Source organism: Hyperolius riggenbachi, chromosome 8 (genome assembly GCF_040937935.1).
Source record: "Hyperolius riggenbachi isolate aHypRig1 chromosome 8, aHypRig1.pri, whole genome shotgun sequence".
Classification (NCBI taxonomy): domain Eukaryota; kingdom Metazoa; phylum Chordata; class Amphibia; order Anura; family Hyperoliidae; genus Hyperolius; species Hyperolius riggenbachi.
This window is the reverse complement of record NC_090653.1, coordinates 38410478-38438399: the sequence shown is the minus strand read 5'-3', so window position 1 is coordinate 38438399 and position 27922 is coordinate 38410478. Positions and strand designations below refer to the sequence as shown.

Below are 27922 nucleotides of genomic sequence, written 5' to 3'. Positions count from 1 at the left end.
TTAGTAAATAAATTGAAGAGCACTGGAGCCAGAACAAACCCCTGTGGGACCCCACTGTTAACAGTCTCCCATTTTGAGTACGATCCATTGACCACAACTCTTTGTTTTCTGCCCATTAGCCAGTTCCCTATCCATGAACACAGACTCTTCCCCAGTCCTTGCATCCTCAACTTTTGCACCAGACTTTTGTGGGGAACAGTGTCGAAGGCCTTTGCAAAGTCCTAGTATATCACATCTACAGCATTCCCAATATCCATATTAGCATACACTACAGTGTGAGATCTCTCATGCGTAATAAGCTTTGCTTAATGCTAGAACATTTCCCACACTCAGCTCATGAATAAGGCAGTGCTATGTGTCATGAGATGTCCAATGCTGGTGTCCCACAAACACACAAGCCAGGACCAGAGAGTCCAATCACGTCTCGAATGAGCAGTGCAACATGTTAATAAAGGCACTGCGATATGAGAGGCGTGGCCTTCTCATATACGTCCTGATGTGTGACACTGTGAAATAAGGAGAACAGGAGGTCAGTGTGGAGGACAGTCGGGACTCAGGAGATATGGTACTGGAGATGAGAATCTAACACATCTGCAAGACGTCGGGCCTTGTCCCACTAGAGCACAGGTGTCGAACTCCAGGCCTGGAGGGCCGGATCCATGCCAGTGTTTAGGATGGACTGAGGAAGAGAGTAATGTGTTGTACCTGATTGACCACACCTTTTCCTGATTCAGACCCATCAATTCATTTGAGCTGTGCCAAAAATGTGTGAGGACCTCGGCCCTCGTAGGACCGGTTTGACATCCCTGCACTAGAGGTAATACTTAACATGGGACGTGAACTCAAAACTTCCTCTCTGCTCTAAAAGCTAAGCAACAGCATAATCTTTAAAGGGTACCCAAAGTGAGAGGTATATGGAGGCTGCCATATTTATTTCCTTTTAAGCAATACCAGTTGTCTGGCTATCCTGCTGATCCTGTGCCTTTAATACTTTCACTCATAAACCCTGAACAGGGATGCAGCAGATCAGGTACTCTGACTCAGGTTTACTGGATTAGCTATATGCTTGTTCCAGGGTTTTGACTCAGACACTACTTATGCCAGAAGATCAACAGTGCTGCCAGGCAACTGGTATTGCTTAAAAGGAAATAAATATGGCAGCCTCCATATACCTCTCACTTTGGGTATCCTTTAAAGAAAAACATTTCTTTGTTACATCTGATACAAATTCCGCAATAAATCTGCAATTTGTCAACTTCCTGCTTTCATGGAAGCTGACATGTTAACATCCTGTGTTTACAAACGAGACCACCACTGTGGCAGTCAGGTGACAGCTAATGCATCAAATTACAACTTGTGATTAGTTACAGAAAAGGGAGAATTAGACAGGCTAAATTCTAAATGCCTACAGGGTGCATTTCTCTGTTTTCCTTCTGTCCTGTGCAAGATTTCAGTTCTACTCTTAGGCCTTGTTCACATTGCTTTCCAATCGCGGTTGTGTTTTCGTTGGGAGTTTTTTTACCCCTTCCGAGCGATTTCTGTGAGTTGGGCGGTTTTAGGAAAGCGTTTTTGTAAAAGCTTTTGCAGAGTGATTTCGTTGTTTTTCACTTCCTGACGTCAGTAAGCCGCTTTGCACGTGATATCATGTGCTAAGTATCATTATCACGTGAAGTCACTGCAGATCATGCAAACGGAATGTAGATCATGACTTATTACTGTATACAGTACATAAAGCGACGCGCATTAAACTTTGCGCGCGCCGTATTACATTAACCTCCTGAGCGTTACCCCGCTCAGGAGGTTTTTTCACTTTTTGCCCGATTTTAATACAAATGTTCCTAATGGCTGTAAATCCTCTAGCTAGCACTAGGCTAGCTAGAAGAAGTCTCCGGTACCCTTTGATCGCTGCCGCTCCCCACAGCCTGGATCCAGCGATCGGCACAGCCACCCGGGACAGCTCCGGTCCTCACTATGGGGAGGATCGCACATGACGTTGCCGACGTCATGACATCATGCGCAAACCCGATCCTCCCCATAGAGAGACCGGAGCTGTGCAGGGAGGCGATCGCTGGATCCAGGGGGGTAATGATTTAACTGGGTGATTGCGGGGGATCGGCGGGGATCCAGGGGTGCTGGAGACTCTTACTAGCTAGCCTAGTGCTAGCTAAAGGATTTACAGACATTAGCCACAATTATTTATTTATGGGGGACTCCTGGGGACAGCCGGCGGTATGCCCGACACCGCTAAGGAGGTTAACTTACATGCTAATATAACCAAACTCTATCGTCTGATCATGTGAAGCGCTGTAGTTTTCAATGGCATTCCACACTTAGCGCGTGAAGCGTAATGCCGTTCGTGCGATAAAACTGTTCACGTGCACAATGGGCTCAATTCACTAAAGCATGATAACTCAGTCACGTGTAAAGGGTTTGGACGTGCAAACGCGCGTGTAAAGCATTTAGCGCGTGAACAGTTTCCACCATTCGCGTGTTAAGTTTTTTCGCGCGAACGGCGTTACGCTTCATAAGCTAAGTGCGGAATGCCATTGAAAATTACGGCGCTTCGCACGATCAGAAGATAGAGTTTGGTAATGAAATCAGCAATGGTGCTTACATTAACATGTGAGTTAATGTAATATGGCGCGCACAAAGTTTAACACATGTCGCTTTACGTACTGTATACAGTAATAATTCATGATCTACATTCCGTTTGCGTGATCTGCAGTGACTTCATGTGACAATGATACAATGATAGGGCTGGTGCACACCGAGCGGCTTTTTCAGCATTTCTGCAGCCGCTTGCGGCTGCGGATCCGCTTGGTCAATGTATCTCAATGGGGTGGTGCACACCAGAGCGGGAGGCGTTTTGCAGAAACGAAAAATGCCGGGGTGAGGCATTTTTTGGATTTCGGATGCGTTTCTGCCTCAATGTTAAGTATAGGAAAAACGCAAACCGCTCTGAAAAACGCTAGATCAGAGCGGTTTTGCCGGCGTTTTTGTTACAGAAGCTGTTCAGTAACAGCTTTACTGTAACAATATATGAAATCTACTATACTGAAATCCGCTGCAGCAATCCGCAAAACGCTAGCAAAACGCCATAGAAAAATAACAAAAAGCGTTTCAAAATCTGCTAGCATTTTGCGGATCTGCTAGCGTTTTTTGGTGTGCACCAGGCCATACTCAGCACGTGATAATGATATGTTGCACATGCTAAGCCTTTACACACATGATAACTTAGTTATCACGCTTTGGTGAATCGAGCCCAATGTATTTATTCTTAAAAACGCAAATGCAATTGCTGCACAGAGAGATTTTGTGAGCATTTTGCATTTTCCTATACCTTCCATTGAGGCAAATCTCCTCATAAATGGCCCATACAGCACAAATCAGAACGGCAAGCGAACGGAACGCCGCAATGAGAACTAGCCCATTGGAAAGCATGATGTCAGCACTTTCAGGGTGATTTTGAAAAATCGCCAGCACTTAAAAAAAAGGCAAAAGCACCTCTAATGTGAACAAGCCCGTAGGCCCCATTCACACTTGAAAGCGCTGGAGTGATTTTTCCGCGTGTAAATCACTGGACACTGCGGCAATTTTTCTGCGATCGCGTTTAGCGCTTCTATAGCACTGAAACGCGATTGCCGGGAAATTGCCTGAAAATGGTGTAGGCTACGCGTTTACATTTGGCGATTTGCGTTAATTGTCGGCGATTAACGAAAATCACCCAAGTTAGAACGGGCCCATGGGGTTTAACAGCACTAGCACTTTGAAAAGCGCTAGCGTTTGAGCGTTTTGCCAAAATCACCTGCAAAACACTCTAGTGTGAATGAGCCCTAAAGGGAGTGGGGATGATTTGGGGATGTGGACAGTAACAGAATTTCTTGTTTGGGGTGGGGCTGTTTGCACACAACTCAGGGCTGGAACCCACTGGAGCGATTTTGAGTATTTAGGGAGCAATTCAAAATGCTAGCGATTTCCCTAAATGCTCAGCTAATGTTAATGGATGTTAATGAATGCAAATTCCACTGGTGCGACTGCGATTAGCTAAATTGCAATCGCAGGACATGCAGCATTTTGGTGGCATTTGCGTTTTAATGTAAAGTATATAAACGTTGGTGTAATCGCTCATGAATCGCTACACATAGCGATTTGAGAGAAAAGTTACTGTAAACTGGTCCTTTCAAATGTATCTTTTTTATTTTTTTACAATCAGAATTAAAATTGCTAATCGCTACACAATTGCTGGCAAAAAGCTTACATTATTTAAAAACGCTCCTAAAAGCGCCGGAAAATGCTCATGAAATCGCTTACAAAACACTAATAAAAACGCTAGCGATTTGCAATTTGTAGTGGGTTTCAGGCCTTGTGGGAAGAGGGAATAAAGGCTACCTAACACTTCTATATCAGGGGCACAAAGCAAAGGTTTTCTATAATGGCCATCTGCAGGGGAAGAGGCTTTTGTTTATAGGGCATATGGGGCTTCATTCACTAAACCGTGATAACTCATATCACGGCCATTTTCGCAGGCATCTTCGCATTTGCGCGCAATGGTGAATTATTACACGCGGTCGTTTTTACGCGATAATTCGCAATCGTGTGCAAATGTGAAAATAAGATTTACTTAATGCAGAACGTGAATCAAGCCTATTGTGTGAATGTATCCTAAGCTGCAATGCATTAAATTGTGGACACCAACCATTTTTATTTCCTGGTTGGATTTGCAGGGCTTAACTGAACAGCAGTCTATAAGCGGTCCAAGCTCCTCCCCTTCCCCATCACCACCCACTGGAGCTGAGCACCAATCTTCTCCCGTAATCACAGAGCTGACCCTGCTCAGTGGAGGGAAACAGGGAGGGGTGGGTGAGGTCAGGTGATAGCTCTGTGCAGAGGAGATGACTCGCACTTTCCTGGCAGCTATTTTCTGCACAGATCTCTGGGTCATGTGACTTTTTCAAAGGGAATCTCTCTGGAATAGCCGCATCAAATATGACAATTGTGTTAGTAATGGCATAGACACCTATTCAACTGGACCAATAACAAAACCTGGGAGAGTGTATCGCGAGAGCGCGAGCGCGGCCAGCCCCCTGATCCTCCCCCTTCTAGACGCGATCACATGATGCATCACGTGAGGGGCAACATGACGCGTAACGCGTCAAACCAATCGCAACAGCGCCTACTCGTAGCTTGGCAACCAGACGCCAAGCACACGAGAGGAAGTCACCACCTCACTGTAATAATACCACTTATACTTTAATTACCAATTATACTCAATTATCACTTATACTTTAATAGGAAGAGAGGAACGAGAGACCAGCCCACACTCACCCACCACGAACAGACCAGCGATCAATTAAGGAAAAAGGGAGAATTGAAGCCAGAGGCCACCTTGGCCGGATGTATGAACATCAGTCACCTGAAAAGCAATTAGATACATATAAATACACAGAACTAAGTAGTGACACATCTAGATACACGGTAATAGGTCATACTCTTTGTTAAGTCCCCCCCTCCCCAGAGTGCCCAATTTCTTAATCCACAATGCTTCTTTCTTCAATAGTAGTTTATGTCGATCTCCCCTGCGCATGCGCAAAGGTGCATGGTCAATGACCTGCACCCTGAGCTGAGAGACCCCATGTCTGCACTCCTTGAAATGACATGCCACAGATTTTCATTCCTACTTTCTCCTCTAATAGTAGATTTATGTGATGAAATTCTATCCCTTAGTGGCTGTGTGGTTTTACCCACGTATCCCAAGCCACAAGGGCATTTAATCAAGTAAACTACAAAATTTGATTCACAAGTGAAATGGCCTTTAATCAGAAATCTGTGTCCACTAGAAGGATGAACAAATACATCTCCTTTTGTGACATTATTACACATATGACAATGTAGGCAGGGATAGGTCCCATTCCTGCCCACTGTCATCTTCTCTTTATAAGTATGAACAACCTTGTCCCTGAGGGTAGGTGGTCTCCGAAAGGACATAAGTATCTGAACTCATGTACCTGCGGGAAGGAATCAGATAAGATCCTCCAATGTTTGCGGACAATTTGTCCAACTTGTTGGCTCTGACTGTTATAGGTACTAACAAAAGGGATCCTTGATCTACCAATTTTTTTAGATTCTTTCATTTTATCTTTATTCAAAAATCTATCAGGGTATCCCCTTGCTTTGAACCTTTCTCTTATCTGCTCAACCCTCTGGTCTCAAACAACTGGATCTGCCACAATTTTCTTTACCCTCATTATTTGTCCCGAGGGGATGTTATCTTTCACATGTTGTGGGTGGAAGCTTCCATATTCTAAAATCGAGTTTCGATCTGTGGGTTTGGTGTACAGGTCAGTGAGCAACCGCTCCCCCGACCTGTACACCATCGTATCCAAAAATATATACCCATTTCAATTATTTATTTTTACCAGTGAAACCAATATAACATCTCAACATTCACAAATATACATTTCTGACATTCAAAAACAAAACAAAAACAAATCAGTGACCAATATAGCCACCTTTCTTTGCAAGGACACTCAAAAGCCTGCCATCCATGGATTCTGTCAGTGTTTTGATCTGTTCACCATCAACATTGCGTGCAGCAGCAACCACAGCCTCCCAGACACTGTTCAGAGAGGTGTACTGTTTTCCCTCCTTGTAAATCTCACATTTTATGATGGACCACAGGTTCTCAATGGGGTTCAGATCAGGTGAACAAGGAGGCCATGCCATTAGTTTTTCTTCTTTTATACCCTTTCTTGCCAGCCACGCTGTGGAGTACTTGGACACGTGTGATGGAGCATTGTCCTGCATGAAAATCATGTTTTTCTTGAAGGATGCAGACTTCTTCCTGTACCACTGCTTGAAGAAGGTGTCTTCCAAAACTTGGCAGTAGGAGTGGGAATTGAGCTTGACTCCATCCTCAACCCGAAAAGGCCCCACAAGCTCATCTTTGATGATACCAGCCCAAACCAGTACTCCACCTCCACCTTGCTGGCGTCTGAGTCGGATTGGAGCTCTCTGCCCTTTACCAATGCAGCCACGGACCCATCCATCTGGCCCATCAAGACTCACTCTCTTTTCATCAGTCCATAATACCTTAGAAAAATCAGTCTTGAGGTATTTCTTGGCCCAGTCTTGACGTTTCAGCTTGTGTGTCTTGTTCAGTGGTGGTCGTCTTTCAGCCTTTTTTACCTTGGCCATGTCTCTGAGTATTGCACACCTTGTGCTTTTGGGCACTCCAGTGATGTTGCAGCTCTGAAATATGGCCAAACTGGTGGCAAGTGGCATCTTGGCAGCTGCACGCTTGACTTTTCTCAGTTCATGGGCAGTTATTTTGCTCCTTGGTTTTTCCACACGCTTCTTGCGACCCTGTTGACTATTTTGAATGAAACGCTTGATTGTTCGATGATCACGCTTCAGAAGCTTTGCAATTTTAAGAGTGCTGCATCCCTCTGCAAGATATCTGACTATTTTTGACTTTTCTGAGCCTGTCAAGTCCTTCTTTTGACCCATTTTGCCAAAGGAAAGGAAGTTGCCTTATAATTATGCAAACCTGATATAGGGTGTTGATGTCATTAGACCACACCCCTTCTCATTACAGATATGCACATCATCTAATATGCTTAATTGGTAGTAGGCTTTCGAGCCTATACAGCTTGGAGTAAGACAACATCCATAAAGAGGATGATGTGGTCAAAATACTCATTTGCCTAAAGATTCTGCATTCCCTGTATATCGTCTGTATAGCGAAACCAGCACTTAGCATGCTGATGAAATAAGGCATTAGTGTAAATAAACCTTCCTCATATTGCCCCATAAATAAACTTGCATAGGACGGGGCCACGTTCGATCCCATAGCTGTTCCTCTACGTTGCGCATAAAACTGCCCTTCAAATAGAAAATAATTTTGTTGCAAAACAATCTGTAAAATCTCCCCCCATTCTCCAGATCATCCAGGACACTGGAAGCCTCTCCCCCCATTTTTCAGATCATCCAGGACACTGGCGGCCTCTCCCCCCATTCTCCAGATCATCCAGGACACTGGCCGCCTCTCCCCCATTCTCCAGGTCATCCAGGACACTGGCGGCCTCTCCCTATGGCAGCTGAGATGGATAACCCGCAGCCAGGTGATGGGACAGCCATTGTCCTGGATACTGCGGCAGCTGAGAAGGATGATCCGGAGCAAGGAGGAGGGGAACATGTTGGCAGAAGCACGTAAAATTGCTTCCTGGAGAACTCTGTCTGCATAAGTTATTCCGTGGCTTTGGAATATAAGACGCACCCATTCCCCCCAACCCCCCACACCCCAAGTTTTGGTGGAGAAGAGGTGTATCTTATATTCCGAAAAATATGGTAAACACATTTACTTCTATTGGACAGAATAAAAAGATGGTCACTACAAGGGGAAAGTGGGAGAGAAGATTTGCTTCCAAGAGTGACTGTTGTGAGCTGCCCAAGCTATTGCATGCAGCTCTGATGCATCCATATGGGCCCTTTTCCACTAAGGAACACAAGTGAATCACAGTCGTACTGCAATGTCTTTCTTTCTATTTCAACTATCGCAATTCCACCATGATCCGATGGCGTATGGCAACTTGTAGTGTCTTTTCCGACAGGCAGGAAAAAAAATGTCAGGAAAATATTTTGACTTGCCGGATGGCAGGGAAAATCGCATAGTGGCATGATCACTATGGGAATTTCCTGCACAAGCTCAAGAAAAATCAGGACAGCAATTGCGATCAGTAAAAATTGCATCACAATCACATCACACTAAGGCCCCCTGCACACTGCAAATCCGATTTGCGATTCCGATTTTCCCTGGATGCTATTAAAAGAAGAATGCAGAAAAAATGCAGCATGCAGTACCGATTAAAAATCGAAAATCGGAGGGGCGCATGCGCGGCGCTGAGCAAGATGGCCGCTTAGTCTGTGAGTTCCGCTGATCACCGGCCTGCAAACTGAGAACTCTGGCGCTTTTATCGAGAAAATAAATACCGGAGTGGTGGGATTGAGACCCCGAAAGCGTGGTGCAGCTGTATATGGGACCCAAAAGGAAGAGGAGACCGGAGAAAGCCAAGAAATTAGACGCCTACTTCCAGAGGCCTAATCAGCAAACTGACCCGCCCAAGATGGCGGCTCCCAAGTCTCCGCGCAGTGAGGAGCCCATCCCAGCGCCCGACTACATCACAAGGCAAGTGCTGGAAACATGCCTAGCAGACCTTCATGAGAAACTAACCACAACGGTCAAAGAGGCGGTCTCCGCAGCTGTGGCGGATCTACGTTCAGACATTGAAGTAGTCCTAACCCGCACCACGTCACTCGAGCAGTCGGTCGAGTCACTGGAGGAACGATGCTTACATCTCGAGGAGGAGAACTACAGGCTCTCGGACACCGTGGCTGAACTTCAGCGTTCCATCGAGGATCACGAGAACCGAGACCGAAGATCCAATCTCCGGGTAAGAGGGGTACCTGACACTGTTAAGCCTTCAGATATTAAAGCTTACTTAACAAGCCTCTGTACGGATATATCTCCGGACACTCCGCAAGAGATGTGGCGCTTTGATAGGGCCCATAGAGCAATAGGCCCGCGCCCTGAAGGAGCCCCTCTGTTAAGAGACATTATAGCAAAATTCCACTATTACGAGGCAAAAGAGATAATATCTGTTGCGACAAGAAACACGCCATCTTACGCATTTAAAGACCATGAGGTTCAAATCTTTAATGACATTTCTCCGGTAACTCTGGCAAAGAGAAGGAAGCTACGCCCGGTCACCACGCTATTAAGGGAAAAAGGAATCCAGTATAGATGGGGTTATCCCTTCAAGTTAATAGCCGTAAGAGATGGGGTTTACCACGCGATTTCATCCCCGGAAGACGCTCCAGATCTGCTTAAGGGTTTGGGCCTACGAATGCCAAAGCTACCCCCTCCAAGCTCTCCAGCAAAGACCCGCTACCAAGGCGATACTTCACCACCTCGTCTTTCTCCCAAAAGCCCTGCCACTTGAGAGGTTCGATTCGAGACTATGTTTGTTACTATATGATGCCAGTCTTACTACCCATAATGAAAAGCTACAGGCATGGTTGGCTGGGACTCGCGGACAGGGAGGCCGCAAGGTGCTCGTATGTATCCCCCACAAGGATGTGCAGTGGGGCACATCCAAATGAGGACAAATTTGGTCCTTGTTCTGATCTTGGCTTTTCAGCCTATACCCTGGATTGAAAACATGAGTACGGTTATTATGCTTAATATGCCCAGGGATCCTTTCCCACTTTCAATAGCAGAATGTTTATTTTGGTTGCTTATTCTCTTACCTTTACTCTTCTTCCTTTTAAATTCTCTTTCCACCCTTTTTTCTTTCCTCTTCATCTTCTATGTACTTTTAAAGGCTGCCAGCCCAATCACTATTCTCTCTGATAGGGGGGGTCCAGGGGGACCACTGCAGACTGCAAAGCTAGATTATACTATGCATCAATGATTAAATTAGTTTCCCTAAATACAAAAGGGTTGAATTCAACTAGGAAACGTTATCTCGCCTTAAGAGATTTGAATAGAATTAATGCGGACATAGTCTTTTTGCAGGAAACAAGATTTTCCACTAAAAAACCTGGATATTTAAAGAATAAACACTATCCTACCTCATATTGTGCTAACGCAAAGGTAAAAAAGGCTGGTGTAGCTATTCTAATACATAACAGGTGTCCCATTCTGATTAAATCAGTCTGCAGTGATCCAGGTGGACGTTACCTCATTTTACAAGGTTCACTTCATGGACTAGATATTATTTTAGCTACTGTGTACGCCCCTAATGATCATCAGCTACAATTCTTAGGGAAGGTGTTTAAGAAAATAGAACAAATGGCCTGCCCTAATGTTATATTGGGTGGGGATTTCAATTTAATCTGTTTCCCAACAAGAGACCGTAGATCTGAGCATACCCCTTCAAATTTTCCCTCCATATGTCGAACATCTAGGGAATTCAGAACACTTCTGAAAAGCTTTGGATACTGTGACGCTTGGAGAGCTCTGCATGCAGATGAGTACGACTTCACTTTTTACTCTCACACGTCTTCTACATACACAAGAATCGATCACTTTTTTGTCTCCCCAGCCCTATTGAATTCAGTAATTTCCTCTGAAATAGGACCAATATCTTGGTCGGATCATGCTCCTTTAGAATTGGCCCTGAATCTTGCTAATAACCCCAAACTGCCTTCAGTTTGGAAATTGAATAACAGTCTACTGATAAATGAGGAAATTACTCAAGATATAATGGAAAGCATCCGAAATTATTTTGACCATAATACAGGCTCAGTGCCACGCTATTCCACTATATGGGAGGCCCATAAGGCCACAATTAGGGGAAAATTCATCTCAATTGCTACTTACAAGAAAAGGGAATCCCTAAAACAAATAAATGATCTCCTCCAACAAATAACCTCACTTGAAGAATCCCACAAGATTTCCCCAACAAAGAATATCTTAACCCAATTAAATATAGTACGTAAAAAATTATCCGATTTACAATACGCTAATGTGGAAAAAGCATTATTTTTTACTAAGCAACTCTTTTATGAGAAGGGAAATAGAGCCCACACCATATTGGCAAAAAAATTAAGAGACATAAAAACACGCAATGCAGTATTATCACTAAAGGATAAAAAAGGGGTACTACAACATGATCTAGCCAAGATATCCACCATATTCAGAGAATACTTTTTGGAAGTATACAATCTGAGTGATAATCCCTTCCCTTCTAGGTCTGATATAGGAAATTATTTACGCTCCTGTAATCTCCCCACCCTCTCTTTAGATCACTTAAATATTTTAAACGCTCAGATACAAGCAGAAGAAGTGAATGAAGTGCTGAAACATGCCAAACCACATAAAGCCCCGGGCCCTGACGGGTTTACTATGGCCTATTATAAAAAATTTAGAGATCTATTGACCCCTAAATTGGTTATCTTATTCAATAGTTTCATGGGATTGGATCCTATACCTGACTCTATGCTTAAATCCCATATGGTGGTCATTCCAAAGCCTGACAGAGACCCATTGGATGTCAAAAACTACAGGCCAATTTCCTTATTAAATACAGACCTGAAGATCTTTACCAAGGTTTTGGCTAATAGACTGACTCCAATTCTCCCCTCATTAATAAACAAGGACCAAGTAGGGTTTATGACAGGACGTTACGCGGGCGACAACATCCGCCGTACTATAGATTTAGTGGATCACATCAATCACTATAAGATACCTTCTATTTTATTAAGTTTAGACGCGGAAAAGGCCTTTGATAGGCTAAGTTGGCCATTCTTGTTTCAAACACTACAGATAATGGGCTTTGGGGGAATATTTATAACTGTACTCCAGAAATTGTATTCCAATCCCAAAGTAGCGTTGAAAATCCCATTCACTGACCCCCACAAATTTTTTGCAATTTCTAATGGTACACGTCAGGGCTGCCCCTTGTCCCCACTATTGTTTGCTCTTTCTATAGAACCTTTAGCAGCTAGAATAAGGGGCAGTCCTGACATACAAGGGGTACAGGTGGGGAAATCGGAGTATAAGCTATCTCTTTTTGCTGATGATGTACTCTTGTCCATTACTAATCCCCATGTCTCTTTACCTAATCTGCATGCGGAGCTCTCGGAGTTTGGCAGGTTCTCTAACTATAAAATAAATGGGAAAAAGTCAGAAGCCCTTTCATTTTATCTAACAAACCAAGCATTGGAGGGACTGCAGTCGAGGTTTCCATACAGATGGCAAAAGGAAACATTGAAGTATTTAGGAATACATATATGTAAGAACTCAGCTAAACTCTTACATCATAATGTAACCCCACTGATATCTAGAATTATGAAAGATCTAACCAAATGGGACGAATACAACATATCATGGATAGGCCGGATGGCAGCGTTCAAAATGAACTCTCTACCCAAATTAGTATATATTTTTTCCTCCATTCCTGTATGGATGCCTCGCTCTCATATCCTTCCCTTGCAGAAAGCATTAATGCGCTTTATCTGGCATAGAAAGCCCCCTAGGATATCCAAATCAGTCCTTACACTACAAAGACAGTTTGGTGGTTTGTCAGTACCTAATCTATATAACTATTATGTAGCAAGCCAAGTCAGGCAGATGATTGCATGGTATGAGAGGTCCCCTCATGCCCGTTGGACCCAGATTGAATTCTCCTTATTACAGCCTATCCATCCTAGTGCCTGTTTGTGGGGGCCGGACTCGATCCCGCGGGAGATTAGCTCTGTTTACACTTCTATTAGATCTAATCTAAAGCTTTGGTCAGTTTTGGGCAAGCGTTACGTGCTGCTCTCCCCGGGGTCGAGCCTTATTCCCATATTTGGCAATCCCGTTTTTGCTCCAGGCCTCAATTGTGCTCCTTCATCAGTTTGGGCCCAGAGGAATATTAGGTTTGTCTCAGATTTATTAGACCCCTTTACCGGGAAATTATATACATTTGAAACTCTCATAGAGAGAATATCTCTTAAAAGCTCACACTATCTGCAATATTTGCAAATTAGACACTTTATCCTATCTATATCCCCATCCTTGGAATTTCCCAGGAAAACAGAATTTGAGGCTATTTGGGAATCTGGCCCTTTACAAACAGGCTTAATCTCATCCCTTTATACGTGGTTCAACTCTCCGGAACGTATCACTCCAAACTATCAACACAAATATATGCTCTATTGGGAGGAAGTTCTAGATACAACTATGGACTTAAAATCATGGTCAAAGCTATGGCTCAATGCAACAAAAACGTCTATATGCGTCATCACAAAAGAAAATATCTACAAAATTCTATTCCTCTGGTATAGCACTCCATCAAGACTCCATAAATGGATACCAGCAATCCCATCAACATGCTGGAGAAACTGTGGAAATGAGGGCACAATACATCATATATTCTGGCTTTGTCCAACTATCCAACAATTTTGGCTAGAAGTCATTCATCTGATACAACAAAAAACTGACATCACTGTCCCCATGGACCCTTGGATCTGTGTCCTAGCCAAACCATTGCCCCATCTGAAAGGCCCCAGGCAGAAACTTATCAACCACTTCTTAACAGCTGCTAGATGTACTATCTCTAAGCACTGGAAAGATCCTAATAAGCCTTCAATTACGGAAGTTCTAAACAAAGTAAAGTATATATATAAAATAGAGCATTTAACAGCTGTACTGCAAGACAAAATACATATATTTGATAAAGTGTGGAATTCTATTGTATTATAGTTAGCCAAGTTGTCTATGGGGATAAGTATTGTGACACGTTGGGCTGGCAGCCATCATCCTTTCTTCTCTTTCTTCTTTCTCTCTTTTCTCTCTTCTTCTCCTCCTTTCTCTGATCCTCTTCTCTCTTTCTATACCAATTCTGTCTCCTTCTCTCAAATATGGCGGAGGGACAAATTAGCCCCCTCCAGTTTTGACCTGCAATACCTACTGTGCAGATAGCGGTAACTTAGTGCTTTTATTTATATTTTAAATAGGTTATTATTCCACTGGAAATGGGATGATACAATAGAAGGAATGTGAGCCATGTTTAATATGTGAAAAGTGACTTTATTTTTGATAATATAAAGATTTCTCCCATTGGGAATAATATGTTTTGTACAAACTTTAACCTTTCACAGATGGTATTGTATGCATGTGATAATCTTTGAAAAATAAAAAATTTTGAATACAAAAAAAAAAAATCGAAAATCGCATTTAAAAATTGTTTGAAAATCACAAATCGGAATCGCAAGTAGTGTGCAAGAGGCCTAAAGGTGCCCATTAACAGTACAATTTTTCCTTAACAAGTTAACGGCAAACGTCCTGTTTGCCACTGTTAATAGCAATAGGACGTTTGCTCTGCTGCCGCTGTGCGCGCACGTCGGGTCCCGCAGTTCTATGATTGGACCAGGGAATCACATGTTCCTTGGATCATGTGCTTGTAACAAGGCAGATCATTGTTACAAGCCAGTAACAATGGTCTGCCTTAAAGAGAAACTCCGACCAAGAATTTACCTTTATCCCAATAAGTAGCTGATACCCCCTTTTACATGACAAATCTATTGCATTTCACAAACAGACCATCAGGGGGCGCTGTATGACTGATATTGTGGTGAAACCCCTCCCACAAGAAGCTCTGAGTACCACGGTACTCTGGGCAAACTGCCACAATGTAACAATGTCCACAGACAGGAAATGGCTGTTTACAGCTGTCTGTAACAGCCAGAACAGCTAGAAACAGCTACATAACCTGCCCACAGTAACAATGTCACCATGTAATACATGTCAGAATGTGAATCTGGGAGAGGAAAGATTTTACAATGAGCAAACACTGACTAAATCCTTTATACATAATTATTGTAAAAATGAAGCACTTTTTTTATTACATTATTTTCACTGGAGTTCCTCTTTAATAAATGTTTGTAAATACACTTGCTGTCTCCCTCCCAGCTCATGTATCACCTCAGACTGCTGCCAATCAGCATTCTGAGGGGACAGGAGCTGGGAAAGAGAATCTGACTGTACTTGTGGTTGAATTTTTGCTTTTTTTAATAAAATGTTATCCCTATACTAGCATAATTAACCCCTTATCCTCCCCCTCCTTAGCCATTTACCCCTTTCCTGTTTTATCTTAGTACATTTTTGTACTTTTTTGTACTTTTCTGTACTAGTTCACCCCTCTTCTCTCACTTCTACCCTTATTTTGGTATTTTTATCTATACTTGTCTATTCTTTCTTTCTTTCCATTTCATATAAAAAAACCACAAAAAAACAAACAAAAAAAACCCTATCTCTTTCTATTGATCAATCTATCTATTTATCTATCTATCTATCTATCTATCTATCTATTCCCTTTGCTTGTTATGGCGGGGAGACGCTTTTCAGTTGAGGAGGCAGCTGCCATCCTCCAGCAGAGCAGCAGCAGTGGGGACAATTCAGGGAGCGAATGGCTCCCAACAAGCAGCCCTGAGTCAGCTTCTGACAGTTCAGAGAGCGTTGGGCAGCCATCTCGCCACTTCAGGAGGGATGATGATCAGTGTTGCCAACCTTTCACGTTATTTTTTACTGACAAATACCTAAAAATTTACTGGCAAAAGATTTTTTTTACTGACAAAACCCCCTGCACCGCGCGTAGCGCAGCGCGCCGAAAAAATGGGCGTGGCCACGCAACAGAATGTGGGGGTGGTCATGGGTGGAGCCAAATATACATGACTTTAATATTGCTGTGAAAGGTCTGCCAGGGAAGTTTGAGCTCTGCCATAGTGTCCCTATGCCATAGTGTCTGCCCCCTTCCACCAAAATACATGTAATCTTACAGCATTTCACCAAAAATCCACGTAATCTGGCAGAGGTTCTTCCAAAATACAGATAATATGGCAGTGGTTCCCAAAAAATAGATGTAATCTGGCAGCAGCGATTCCCCCAACATACACATAATCTGGCAGCAGTTCCCCAAAATACATTTAATCTGACAGCAGTGGTTCCCCAAAAATAGGTAGCCCCAGGTCTATAGGTGTCCCCAGAATAGGTGACCAGGGGTATAGATGTCCCCAGAACAGGTAGCCAGGGGGAGAGATGTCCCCAGAATAGGTAGCCAGGGGTATATGTGCCCAGTATATGTAGGCAGGGGTACAGGGCCGGTTCTAGACTGGCACATATGAGGGGGCAGTCAAATGGGTAGGGGGCAACATGTTCAAGGAAATTTGCGGCGACTAAAGTGGGCATGGCAAGTAAATACACATAATGAGAGACAGCGTTTCACCAGTAAATGCACGTAATGACAGACAGCTTTTCACCAGTAAATGCACGTAATGATACAGCTTTTCACCAGTGAATGCACGTAATGATACAGCTTTTCACCAGTGAATGCACGTAATGAGAGACAGCTTTTCACCAGTAAATGCACGTAATGAGAGACAGCTTTTCACCAGTAAGTGCACGTAATGAGAGACAGCTTTTCACCAGTAAATGAACATAAGAGACAGCTTTTCACCAGTAAATGCACATAATAAGAGACAGCTTTGCACCAGTAAATGCACATAATAAGAGACAGCTATTCACCAGTAAATGCACATAATAAGAGACAGCTTTTCACCAGTAAATGCACATAATGGCAAACAGCCAGTGTCCTCAGTATATGTAGCCAGCAGATATATGTGCCCAGTATATGTAGCCAGAGGTATATGTCCCCAGTATATGTAGGCAGGGTTATATGTGCCCAGTATATGTAGCCAGGGTTATATGTGCCCAGTATATGTAGCCAGGGTTATATGTGCCCAGTATATGTAGCCAGGGTTATATGTGCCCAGTATATGTAGCCAGGGTTATATGTGCCCAGTAGATGTAGCCAGGGTTATATGTGCCCAGTAGATGTAGCCAGGGTTATATGTGCCCAGTAGATGTAGCCAGGGTTATATGTGCCCAGTAGATGTAGCCAGAGGTATATGTGCCCAGTAGATGTAGCCAGGGTTATATGTGCCCAGTAGATGTATCCAGGGTTATATGTGCCCAGTAGATGTAGCCAGAGGTATATGTGCCCAGTAGATGTAGCCAGGGTTATATGTGCCCAGTAGATGTAGCCAGGGTTATATGTGCCCAGTAGATGTAGCCAGGGTGATATGTGCCCAGTAGATGTAGCCAGGGTTATATGTGCCCAGTAGATGTAGCCAGGGTTATATGTGCCCAGTAGATGTAGCCAGGGTTATATGTGCCCAGTAGATGTAGCCAGAGGTATATGTGCCCAGTAGATGTATCCAGGGTTATATGTGCCCAGTAGATGTAGCCAGGGTTATGTGTGCCCAGTAGATGTAGCCAGAGTTATGTGTGCCCAGTAGATGTAGCCAGGGTTATATGTGCCCAGTAGATGTAGCCAGGGTTATATGTGCCCAGTAGATGTAGCCAGGGTTATATGTGCCCAGTAGATGTAGCCAGGGTTATATGTGCCCAGTAGATGTAGCCAGAGGTATATGTGCCCAGTAGATGTAGCCAGGGTTATATGTGCCCAGTAGATGTAGCCAGGGTTATATGTGCCCAGTAGATGTAGCCAGATGTATATGTGCCCATGGGTAGCCAGGTGACCCCCTAAAGCAGGAGGGGAGCAGCTCGCTCTCCCCTCCTGAACTAAGTGATTGAGTGGCTGGCAGTGGCAGGCGGCAGTGAGCGGAACTTACCTGCGTCTTCTCTCGTCGCCGGCGCGGGATGATCTGCCGCTACTCTGGTCTGGTTCAGACCAGAGCAGCAGAACTTCCGGCGCAGGAGCGAGACGGAAGGTAAGTCCCGCACGCTGCCAAGCGCCACTCCGCACTTAGATCAGGAGGGGGACAGTCAGCGAGGGAGGGAGAGCACTAAGGTGAGAGAAGGGGGGGAGATTGCCCCCCTTCTCCACCGCTGCCCACAGCTCTTCCTCCACTGCGCCGCTGTCCTCCTGAAACAGGGCGGGCGGCCAATCGGCCGCCCTTTTACGGACGATGCTGAATTCCTTACGGAATTCACGGGCAGCTAAATTTGTATAAAAAATGACGGGCTGCCTGTAAATTTACGAGCGGTTGGCAACACTGATGATGATTCCACTGTCCAGGGCCCTTCAGATGCCACCGCAGGGGGCTCAGTGGGAAACAGGAGGGATGGTGATGATGAATCCACTGTCCAGGGCCCTTCAGATGCCAGCGCAGGGGGCTCAGTGGGAAACAGGAGGGATGGTGATGATGAATCCACTGTACAGGGCCCTTCAGATGCCACCGCAGGGGCTCAGTGTGAAACAGGAGGGATGGTGATGATGAATCCACTGTACAGGGCCCTTCAGTGGGAAACACTGCTGCAGCTAGCAGCAGAGGCAAGCGGGGATCCAGGCCAAGGCAGGTACGCCCATTTGGACCTGACGACATTATTCAGGTCACCTGGTCACCTGCTAACCTAGTAGAGCCTTTTACAGGGGCAAGCAGAATATCAGTGCCCACTGACAACTTCAGGCCTGCTGATTACTACCAGCTATTTGTGGGAGATGATTTGCTGCAACACATTGTGGAGCAAACTAATCTGTATGCGCAGCAGTACATTGCCCAGAAGCCCACATCATTTGGCTGAGAAATGGGAGCCCACCACCATTCTGTTTCTGGCCCTAACACTGCACATGGGCATAGTCCAACAGCCAGAAATCCGTTTATATTGGTCTAGGGACTTGATGCATAGCACACCCCTGTTTCCAGCTTCAATGAGCATTGGTGGTGAAAAAAACAAGGCATAGATCATTTCATTGTGATAAGTAGTGATTAAGCTATTGGCGAACGAAAGGGAGATGCACTGAAAGGTGAAAATTGCTCTGGTCCGTTAGGGTAAAAATGCCTTGGGGGTGAACTGGTTAAGCTTCGATCTTTTGATGCGATTTGAACGATCAAAACTAATCGGAAGGCGATAATCAATTCCGTTAATGGAAAGATTTAAGAAGGTTTTACATTGCAATCCGATAAAATGCAACTTTTGGATTGAATATTTTTGCTTTTCCAATCGATCAAAGAATTGTTTCACATCGATTTGTGCCACACCTTTATGGAAACGTTCAACGCACACATTCCATTCATTTTTATGTCCGCAAGCAATCGGATTGAAAAACGTTACTAGTGGACAGGGGTCCTACTTGTTTGTTCTCATTTTTCTTTTTGAAAGAATATTTATTTGTCCACCACCATAGAAAATGCTGGTGCTATGAAACAATAACAGTAACCTCCAGTCATGCTTTCCTGTATAAACAGTACCATTTTTGGACCCATGAACTGTTGCACCCTTTCACTATATTTAAATTCTGGCAAAATGATATTAATATTCCAGCTGTGCCTACACTTCAGTGCATTTCAAATATGACAATAACAAAGAAATTCTCTGCGTGGATTTGCCCCTGAACGTCACGTGATCGCTCCGTCCGCCGAGGGCACCTGGGAGTTGTAGTTTTGATCCCGCCCCCGGCTCATGCAGCGGGAGGCTGCCTGAACTACTCCCAGCATCCACCGCGCCAGGAGGGCATCAGTCAACGAAAATCGAGCGGCCAACCCGGAGGCCCCGGGGATCACGTGACGCTGTGATTGGAGGAGGTAGGAAGGTATGGCCCCGTCTTGCGCTGTTGTTGTGTGATAATGGGCGTTCTGCACGCTGATACATTGTAGCTGCTGCATCACGTGACTCGCCCGCACCGGAGATGAGGCGGCTCGCGCCTCCCGTGTGGGTGCATCAGGGCGTGCAGTGCTGATGGGGGCTGACCTGGGGTCCCCTCCTCTGTCCTGCAGGGGGGGGAGCTGGACTGATGGCAGACTGACCTCTGCATGCATTGCCTTTTCTGAGGCTCTGGAACTTCCTCCATGATAATAGCACAGTTATTTCATGGCACAGTTATGCTGCTAGTTATGTAGTTGCCAACTTTTTTGCATATGATAATAAGTGGAGATCTGCTGCAGCTGAAGGGCTGTAATGCTTCTCAATGGGGGATCTCTCTGGCAGCTACACAGGGACCCATGAGTGCATTGAAATGGGGTCAGGGTGCCATCTGAAGCCACTAATCTGGGTTCCTGCACATGCCTGGTAATATAGGTGTTGCATAGATCGCATAGAGACGTGCGAAGGCTGCATTTCCACTGGGCTGGTACCCGTGCAGAAGCGAATTAGCATACATATCCATTTGTTTGCATCGTGGAGAAAACTGTAGTATGCACATTTTTTTTTTCCCGTGCATGCAATTTGGATGTATCCTATTTATTTCCGTAGGCTGCGATTCCGCAACAGCAGGAAATGTTGCCTTGTAGCCATTGTGGCGCCCAGTGTATAATGTGGCACTGGAGGCATAGCTTATCCATTAAAAGGAATTTGCTAATGAGAAATTGCAGAGGGACACTTTAGCGGTGCAGGTATTTGGGGGGGAGGGGGGTGTTCAGGAGGTGAAGTCAAAGTGGTAGGCGGGTTAAATAAGGGGAACACTGCTATCGACCAAAGCGATCCACTAGGCAAGTTGCTGGAAATGGGAGGAGGGGGGTTCCGTTGGTGTACACTAGTTGCATTCTCGCTAAAGGTGATGTTATCGGCTGAGTTTTATCATGTGTATACAAAGCTTTAAAGAGTCTGAAGCCTCCCAATACATGTTTTTACATTAAATACCTCTTTAACATTTATGCCTCAGCTGAAAAGCTGCATCCCCGCGGCTGAAAACTCAATCATCCCAAATTCCCTGGGGCTAATTGCGGGGCTCTTTCCGTGTAGAGGCAGAGCTTTAGGCTGTAGCTCTGCCTCTATTTGCATCAATCTGCGTGGATCTCTGTCTCTCCCCGCCCCTCTGAGTCTTCTTTCATTAAGAGGGGCGGAGAGAGGTGGCGATCAGTGCAGATTGACGCAAATGGAGGCAGAGCTGCAGCTGAAAGCTCTGCCTCCCCCTGGCAGCAAAATCCATGACCCCCCCCCCCCCCCCCCTGCTGGGAGTTTGGGTGATTGAGTTTTCATACGCAGGGATGTAGCATTTCAGCTGGGGCATTCATGTGGATTTTGCTGCCCAGGGAGGAAGAGCTTTAAAGAGAATCTGTATTGTTAAAATCGCACAAAAGTAAACATACCAGTGCGTTAAGGGACATCTCCTATTACCCTCTGTCACAATTTCGCCGCTCCCCGCCGCATTAAAAGTGGTTAAAAACACTTTTAAAAAGTTTGTTTATAAACAAACAAAATGGCCACCAAAACAGGAAGTAGGTTGATGTACAGCATGTCCACACATAGAAAATACATCCATACACAAGCAGGCTGTATACAGCATTCCTTTTGAATCTCAAGAGATCATTTGTGTGTTTCTTTCCCCCCTGAGGGGGAGTGCATAGCAGAACCACAACACTGAAGAACTTGGCAGCCTTCCAGACACAGGCTGACAAGTCTGACAAGGGAAAGATACATTGATTTATTACAGAGACTGTGATAGTACAAAGTGCTGCAGTAAGCCAGAACACATTAGAATAGCTTTTGGAACTTGTAGGATGATAAAAAACAGGATGCAATTTTTGTTACGGAGTCTCTTTAAGCTGTAGCTCTGCCTCTACTGACTGCAATCACCGTGCGGATCTCTGCGCCTTCCTACCCCTCTCAGTGAAGGAAGACTGAGAGGGACGGCGAGAGGTGGAGATCCGCGGCGATTGACAGTAGAGGCAGAGCTACAGTGGAAAGCTCTGCCTCTTTCAGGAAGCACTGCCTGGATTGACTCCCCGGGGATTTGGGGGGTCTAAAGCCCTCGTTTTGGCTCAGGGATGCGGCGGTTTACATCTACTGAGAGTACTGAAGCGAACTTCCAGGTAAAAATAGCAATTTTGGTTCGCTTCAGTCGCTCTTTAGGGCTGGTTCACGCTACAAGAGCTTTTGTAAGCGCTTTGTGATTTTAAAAGCTCTTGCTAATGTTATCCTATGTGTGTTCACACTGGAGCGATGTAATTTTGTAAAAATCCCTCATAGAATTGCATTTGCAAGGCTTCAGAGTCTCTTTAAGGTGGCTAGTTACACACTATACCAATTTTATATTTCTTTTCAGAAGTGCAATCAGTTTTTATAATTGTAAGTTTTGCAAAAAAGCAAGAAACTGACAATCTATTCTACACCAGTCAATCTTATGAGAAATTGTATATTCTCGCCATTCCAAATCAATTATGTGAAATTCGATCGGATTTCTCCCGTGAATTAAAAAAACAAAAAATCTCTGTACAACCGTGAATTGCTGTAGAATCAGATCTTTTTATTGTATCACGTGTGGTCTTAAAGGACCACTATCACGAAAATCTTAAAATTTAATATGCATGTAAACACATACAAATAAGAAGTACTGTATATTCTGCCGTATAAGACTACTTTTTAACCCAGGAAAATCTTCTCAATAGTCAGGGGTCATCTTATACGCTGGGTGTCCTCTTATAGGGCGGATGCTGAAACTTCCGAGCCGGCCTCGAGAATCTACGGTTGCCGCATACGGTGGGTGAGCTCAAAAACATCTGTCGCCACATCCCCACCATATGCGAGGACCGTATGAAAGCGGCAGGGGCGGTGCTGTACAAGTATGGTAGAAGAAAATCCACTCACCAGGATTCCTGGAAAGAGGTGACTTAACATAGTCCCGATGACGAGGTGAGGAGGCACCTCACTGTGAAGGCTTTGTATACAACAACCAGCCAATCGCTGATAAGGTACATCGCTTACTGTGATTGGCTGGTTGTTGTGTACTGGGTACCACATACTGCAAAGCACCAGTATCTGTACCTGTTCATACAGTATAGCACCAGTACATACAGTACAGTATACAAATGCCCGAGTCAAGAGGGGTAGTCTTATAGGGTTAGTATATCCCAAAATGTATATTTTAACTGGAAAAGTTGGGGACAGCTGTGTGACTCGGCTGTCCCCCTGGGGGACACAGAAGCGATCAGCGGTGACAGGTTGAAGCCGATCGCAGTGATAGGCTGACTGGGAAAGGGAGGGAGGGAAAATAAGAAATATACTTTTTTTTCTTTGATTAAAAAATATTTGTAAAAAAAACAAACAAACATTGGGGGAGCGATCAGACCCCACCAACAGAGAGCTCTGTTGGTGGAGGGAAATTACTTGTGTGCTGAGTTGTGCGGCCCTGCAGCGAGCCCTTAAAGGGATACTGTAGGGGGGTCGGGGGAACATGAGTTTAACTTACCCGGGGCTTCTAATGGTCCCCCTCAGACATCCTGTGCCCGCGCAGCCGCTCACCGATGCTCCGGCCCCGCCTCCAGTTCACTTCTGGAATTTCAGACTTTAAAGTCTGAAAACCATTGCGCCTGCGTTGCCGTGCAGTGTTCTCCCCAGAATTTCTAACCAGCCGGGTGGCATGAAAAAGTAGCCGGGTGGGGAAGTAAGGTTATGTTGGGTGGAGTTGGAGGGTGATGCTGGGTGCCACTACTAGGTAGGGAGGGGCAGGGTGGATCGTGTTGGGTGCTACTTGGTAGGGACGAGTGTAGGTGGATCATGCTGGGTGCTTTTGAATGAGGAAGTGAGTAAGGAGGAAACACACTGGGAACTACTGATGAGGAGTTACACTGGATGATCTCACATGCACACAAGCATGATGTACACATGCTTGTTGCTTGTCTATGTGCTAAACAGCGTGTACTACAGAGGGGAAAAAAAAGGACTGGGAAAGAAAAAACAAGGAGGAATGTGTGAGAGACAAAGGGAAATGTGTGAGAGGGAGAGACAGACTAAAGGTAGAAGAAAACATATGTATATCAGTGTGGAAAAGGAAGGAGGGGGGGGCAATAAAAACAACACTGTGTGGGTCAGAGAGGAGAGGATTGCAAGCAGTACCATCTAAATATGAATGTAGCAGCACGGTGGCGTAGTGGTTAGCTCTCTCGCCTTGCAGCGCTGGGTCCCTGGTTCGAATCCCAGCCAGGGCACTATCTGCAAAGAGTTTGTATGTTCTCTCCGTGTCTGCGTGGGTTTCCTCCGGGCACTCCGGTTTCCTCCCACATTCCAAAAACATACGGATAAGTTAATTGGCTCCCACTAAAAATTGGCCCTAGACTACAGTACTTACACTACATAATATAGACATATGGCAATGGTAGGGATTAGATTGTGAGCTCCTTTGAGGGACAGTTAGTGACAATATATATATATATATATATATACACTGTACAGCGCTGCGTAATATGTCGGCGCTATATAAATACTAAATAATAATAATAATAATAATACAAGAATGCAGCACTCTCACAGCTCCTGTAACTTGCACAGCACACTGCAGGTCTGCAGACAGGTTTACATCAATGTAACATCTCGGAGCAGAGCAGTTGGGGGAAGGACAGCAATAGGAGCTGTAAAAATGTCTGTCTCCTCTCCTCCCAGCAAAGTGCATCTGAAAGGGGGCATGCCATAGAGGTGACGCTACACCAGGCACAGCACGCAGAGGCAGCTAATAGCTATCAGTCACCACCTTACCAGGGATTAACAGATAACCATCTGCCCTGCAATGCTGTCTCCCCGGCATGAGCGAGCGCTGCGCCACACTCTTCCCTGTGCTCTGACATCTGACCTGCGAGGCTGGAGGTGAGGCTGGAGCACATGCTGGGAAGTTTGCTGCGATGTGAAGACTTGCTGGAGGAAGGAAGAGAGCCCGTCCTCTGCATAATAGTCATGCAGATCGGGATGGGATTCACTAGCTCCAGCCAGCTCCTTTGAAGTTCCCGCGGTGCCTGTGTGTAACTTCAGTTACCACCAGGCTCTCCCCGCCCCTCTACATCACGGCTATGCAGGAGCTGAGGGGAGGGCGGAGATAGTGTAAGTGACAGCGGCTGGCTCCAATAACACAGCCGCTGCTCACTGCATTGAATGTGGAGGAAGAAAATCTGATGCACGCTGTAACCACAGGCGGGCGGGAAGCTGAGACCAGCCGGGCGCTCCGCCCGGGTAATAGGCTCTGGGGAGAACACTGCTGTGTCCTTGCTCCCGCTGTTGTCACCAGGAGCATATTGCGCAGGCCCAGTATGGTCTGTGTCTGCGCAGTACACTCCTGGTGACATCAGCGGGATTGAGGACACAGCAATGCAGGCGCAGTGGTTTTCAGACTTTAAAGTCAGAAATTCCAGAAGTGAACCGGAGGCGGGGCCAGAGCATTGGTGACTGGCTGCGCGGGGACAGAAGCCATTAGAAGCCCCGGGTAAGGTCAGCTCATTTTCCCCCGACCCCCCTACAGTATCAGCTGCAGTGGCCTAATTTTATGAAAAATGGCCTGGTGTTTAGGAGGGTTTTAACTCCATGGTCATCAAGTGGTTAAAGGACACCCGAAGTGACAAGTGACATAATGAGATAGACATGGGTATGTACAGTGCCTAGCACACAAATAACTATGCTGTGTTCCTTTTTTTTCTTTCTCTTCCTGAAAGAGTTAAATATCAGGTATGTAAGTGGCTGACTCAGTCCTGACTCAGACAGGAAGTGACTACAGTGTGACCCTTACTGATAAGAAATTCAATTTTTTACCTCTTTCTTGCTCTGAGAAGCCATTTTCTGCTAGGAAAGTGTTATAGTTGGGATTTCTTATCAGTGAGGGTCTCACTAATCACTTCCTGTGTGAATCAGGACTGAGTCAGCCACTTACATACCTGATATTTAACTCTTTCAGGCAGAGAAAGAAAAAAAGGAACACAGCCTAGTTATTTGTGTGCCAGGCACTGTACATACCCATGTCTATCTCATTATGTCACATGTCACCTCGGGTATCCTTTAAGGAGTCACTAAAGTGCTGTATAAAATATCACCAGTCTATAAACGCATAATGGTACAAGAATAGCGGTAGTGCTGCAATTGCCAGTCTTTTGCAGCTTTTGCATTTAACATAATTACAAAACCTCATAAAGAATGACAAGTTTGCAAAGCAGATGGTAACACTTGACAAATGAGGCTAACCACATTTATTGCCAATAATTTCTGTTTTAAGAAGGCAAATAAAACTGAGTGAAGAATAGGAAGAAAGTGTAGTAGTGATGCAGCCCCCTCCCACATCTCATTTCCCTCCCCCCAACAATGCAGTGGCTACCACCTCTTCATTCCCATGGAGTAGCCAGATACCTTTTACCATTATGGGAAGGAGCAGTTAGAAGATGTAACAGTCATAACTGCAGGAGGCTGGCCAAATGTTGTTGCTTGGCAGTTATGCTGTATATGACATAGTCCACCTGGAAGCCCCACAGGATGTCACAAGAAGGGAACGTACAAGCTGCTAGTGTCCTGGCTGGGTTTGAACCTCGGACTTTAGCCCTGCAAGGCAAGGGTGCAACCATTGCACAAAAAAATTCTTATAGAGAACCCGAGGCGGAATATTGAAATCTTAATAGGACCCAGAGGCATGTCGTGTGCACAGTCACATGCCTCTGTGTCCTTCTATCGCCGCTGCTAGTGTCCCCTGCGCTCTGCTGTCCCCCTCTGAAAATATCGCCAGCCTAGCAACAATTTGCTTGTCCCTAGCCATCTGTTTACATGAGGCTCCGCATCACTCCCTCCATTACAGGCTCTTCGCCTCTGCTAGCTACCTCCAATCAGAAGTCAAGCCGCGACCCAGGCTTCTAGAGCATGCGGCTTCTAGAGTCGCCTGAAACAATGGAAAATCGGGATCGGACCGCCGCGTTTGCACAATCGATGGTAATCGCATAATGCTAAACGCTCCCATTCACTTGAATGGGAACTTTTAGCTGACGAATGCCGAACACTTAGCGGTAATTGCCTCCAAGCGTCGGTGTGAACCGGCCCTAAGGAGTCCAGGGGGCTGGAAGAAGCTCCAGGTAAGTAAAAATCTTTTTTTTTTTTTTTTTTTTTTTTTTTTCTTACTTAAAGGGAAGGTCCGAGGAGTATAAAAATAAAAAATCCACTTACTTGGGGCTTCATCCAGACCCTGGCAGCCGTCCTGTCCCTCGCCGCAGCTCCGGTGGCTCCCGGTCTCCAGTGCAGATGTCGACCTCGCCAAATCGGCTTCTCATGCGCTCCAGGATGCAGCTCGCTGAGTTGCATTGACGTCATTCGGACTGTAATGCGCAGTACAGTCCAGATGACGTCAGCGCGACTACGTGAGACGCACGCTGGAACGCAAGCAGGCTTCTAATACCGGAGGGGACTCTGGGCCACCAGCGGGGAGCGAAGCTGCAGCGTGGGCACAGGACGGCTGCCAGGTCCTGGAGGAAGCCCCAGGTAAGTGGATTTTTCTATTTTTATACTGATCGGATGTATCCTTTTAAGTGACCATTAAATTCTCACATGGATTAGCAGCATGCTTGTTCCAGGTGTGTGAGTTAGAAACTACAGATCTGAGGATCAGCAGGGCTGCCAGGCAACTGGTATTGTTTAAAAGGAAATAAATATGGCAGCCTCCATATACGTCTCCAGTGTTCTCCC

The 27922-nt window shown here is 45.3% G+C and overlaps 1 protein-coding gene across 3 annotated transcripts in view; it reads left to right on the top strand.

Annotated features, from left to right (window-relative positions):
• Positions 1-20008: 20008 nt before the first annotated feature.
• LOC137528734 (zinc finger protein 665-like) overlaps positions 20009-27922 on the top strand; it is a 44632-nt gene continuing 36718 nt past the window's right edge. The window contains exon 1 of one of the 3 annotated variants that reach the window (XM_068250257.1): positions 20009-20091. The gene's annotated coding sequence lies outside the window, so the exon portion shown is untranslated. Of the gene's footprint in view, positions 20100-26734; positions 26802-27922 lie in introns of those variants that run through there. The other 2 variants (XM_068250255.1, XM_068250256.1) reach the window with 2 other exon arrangements.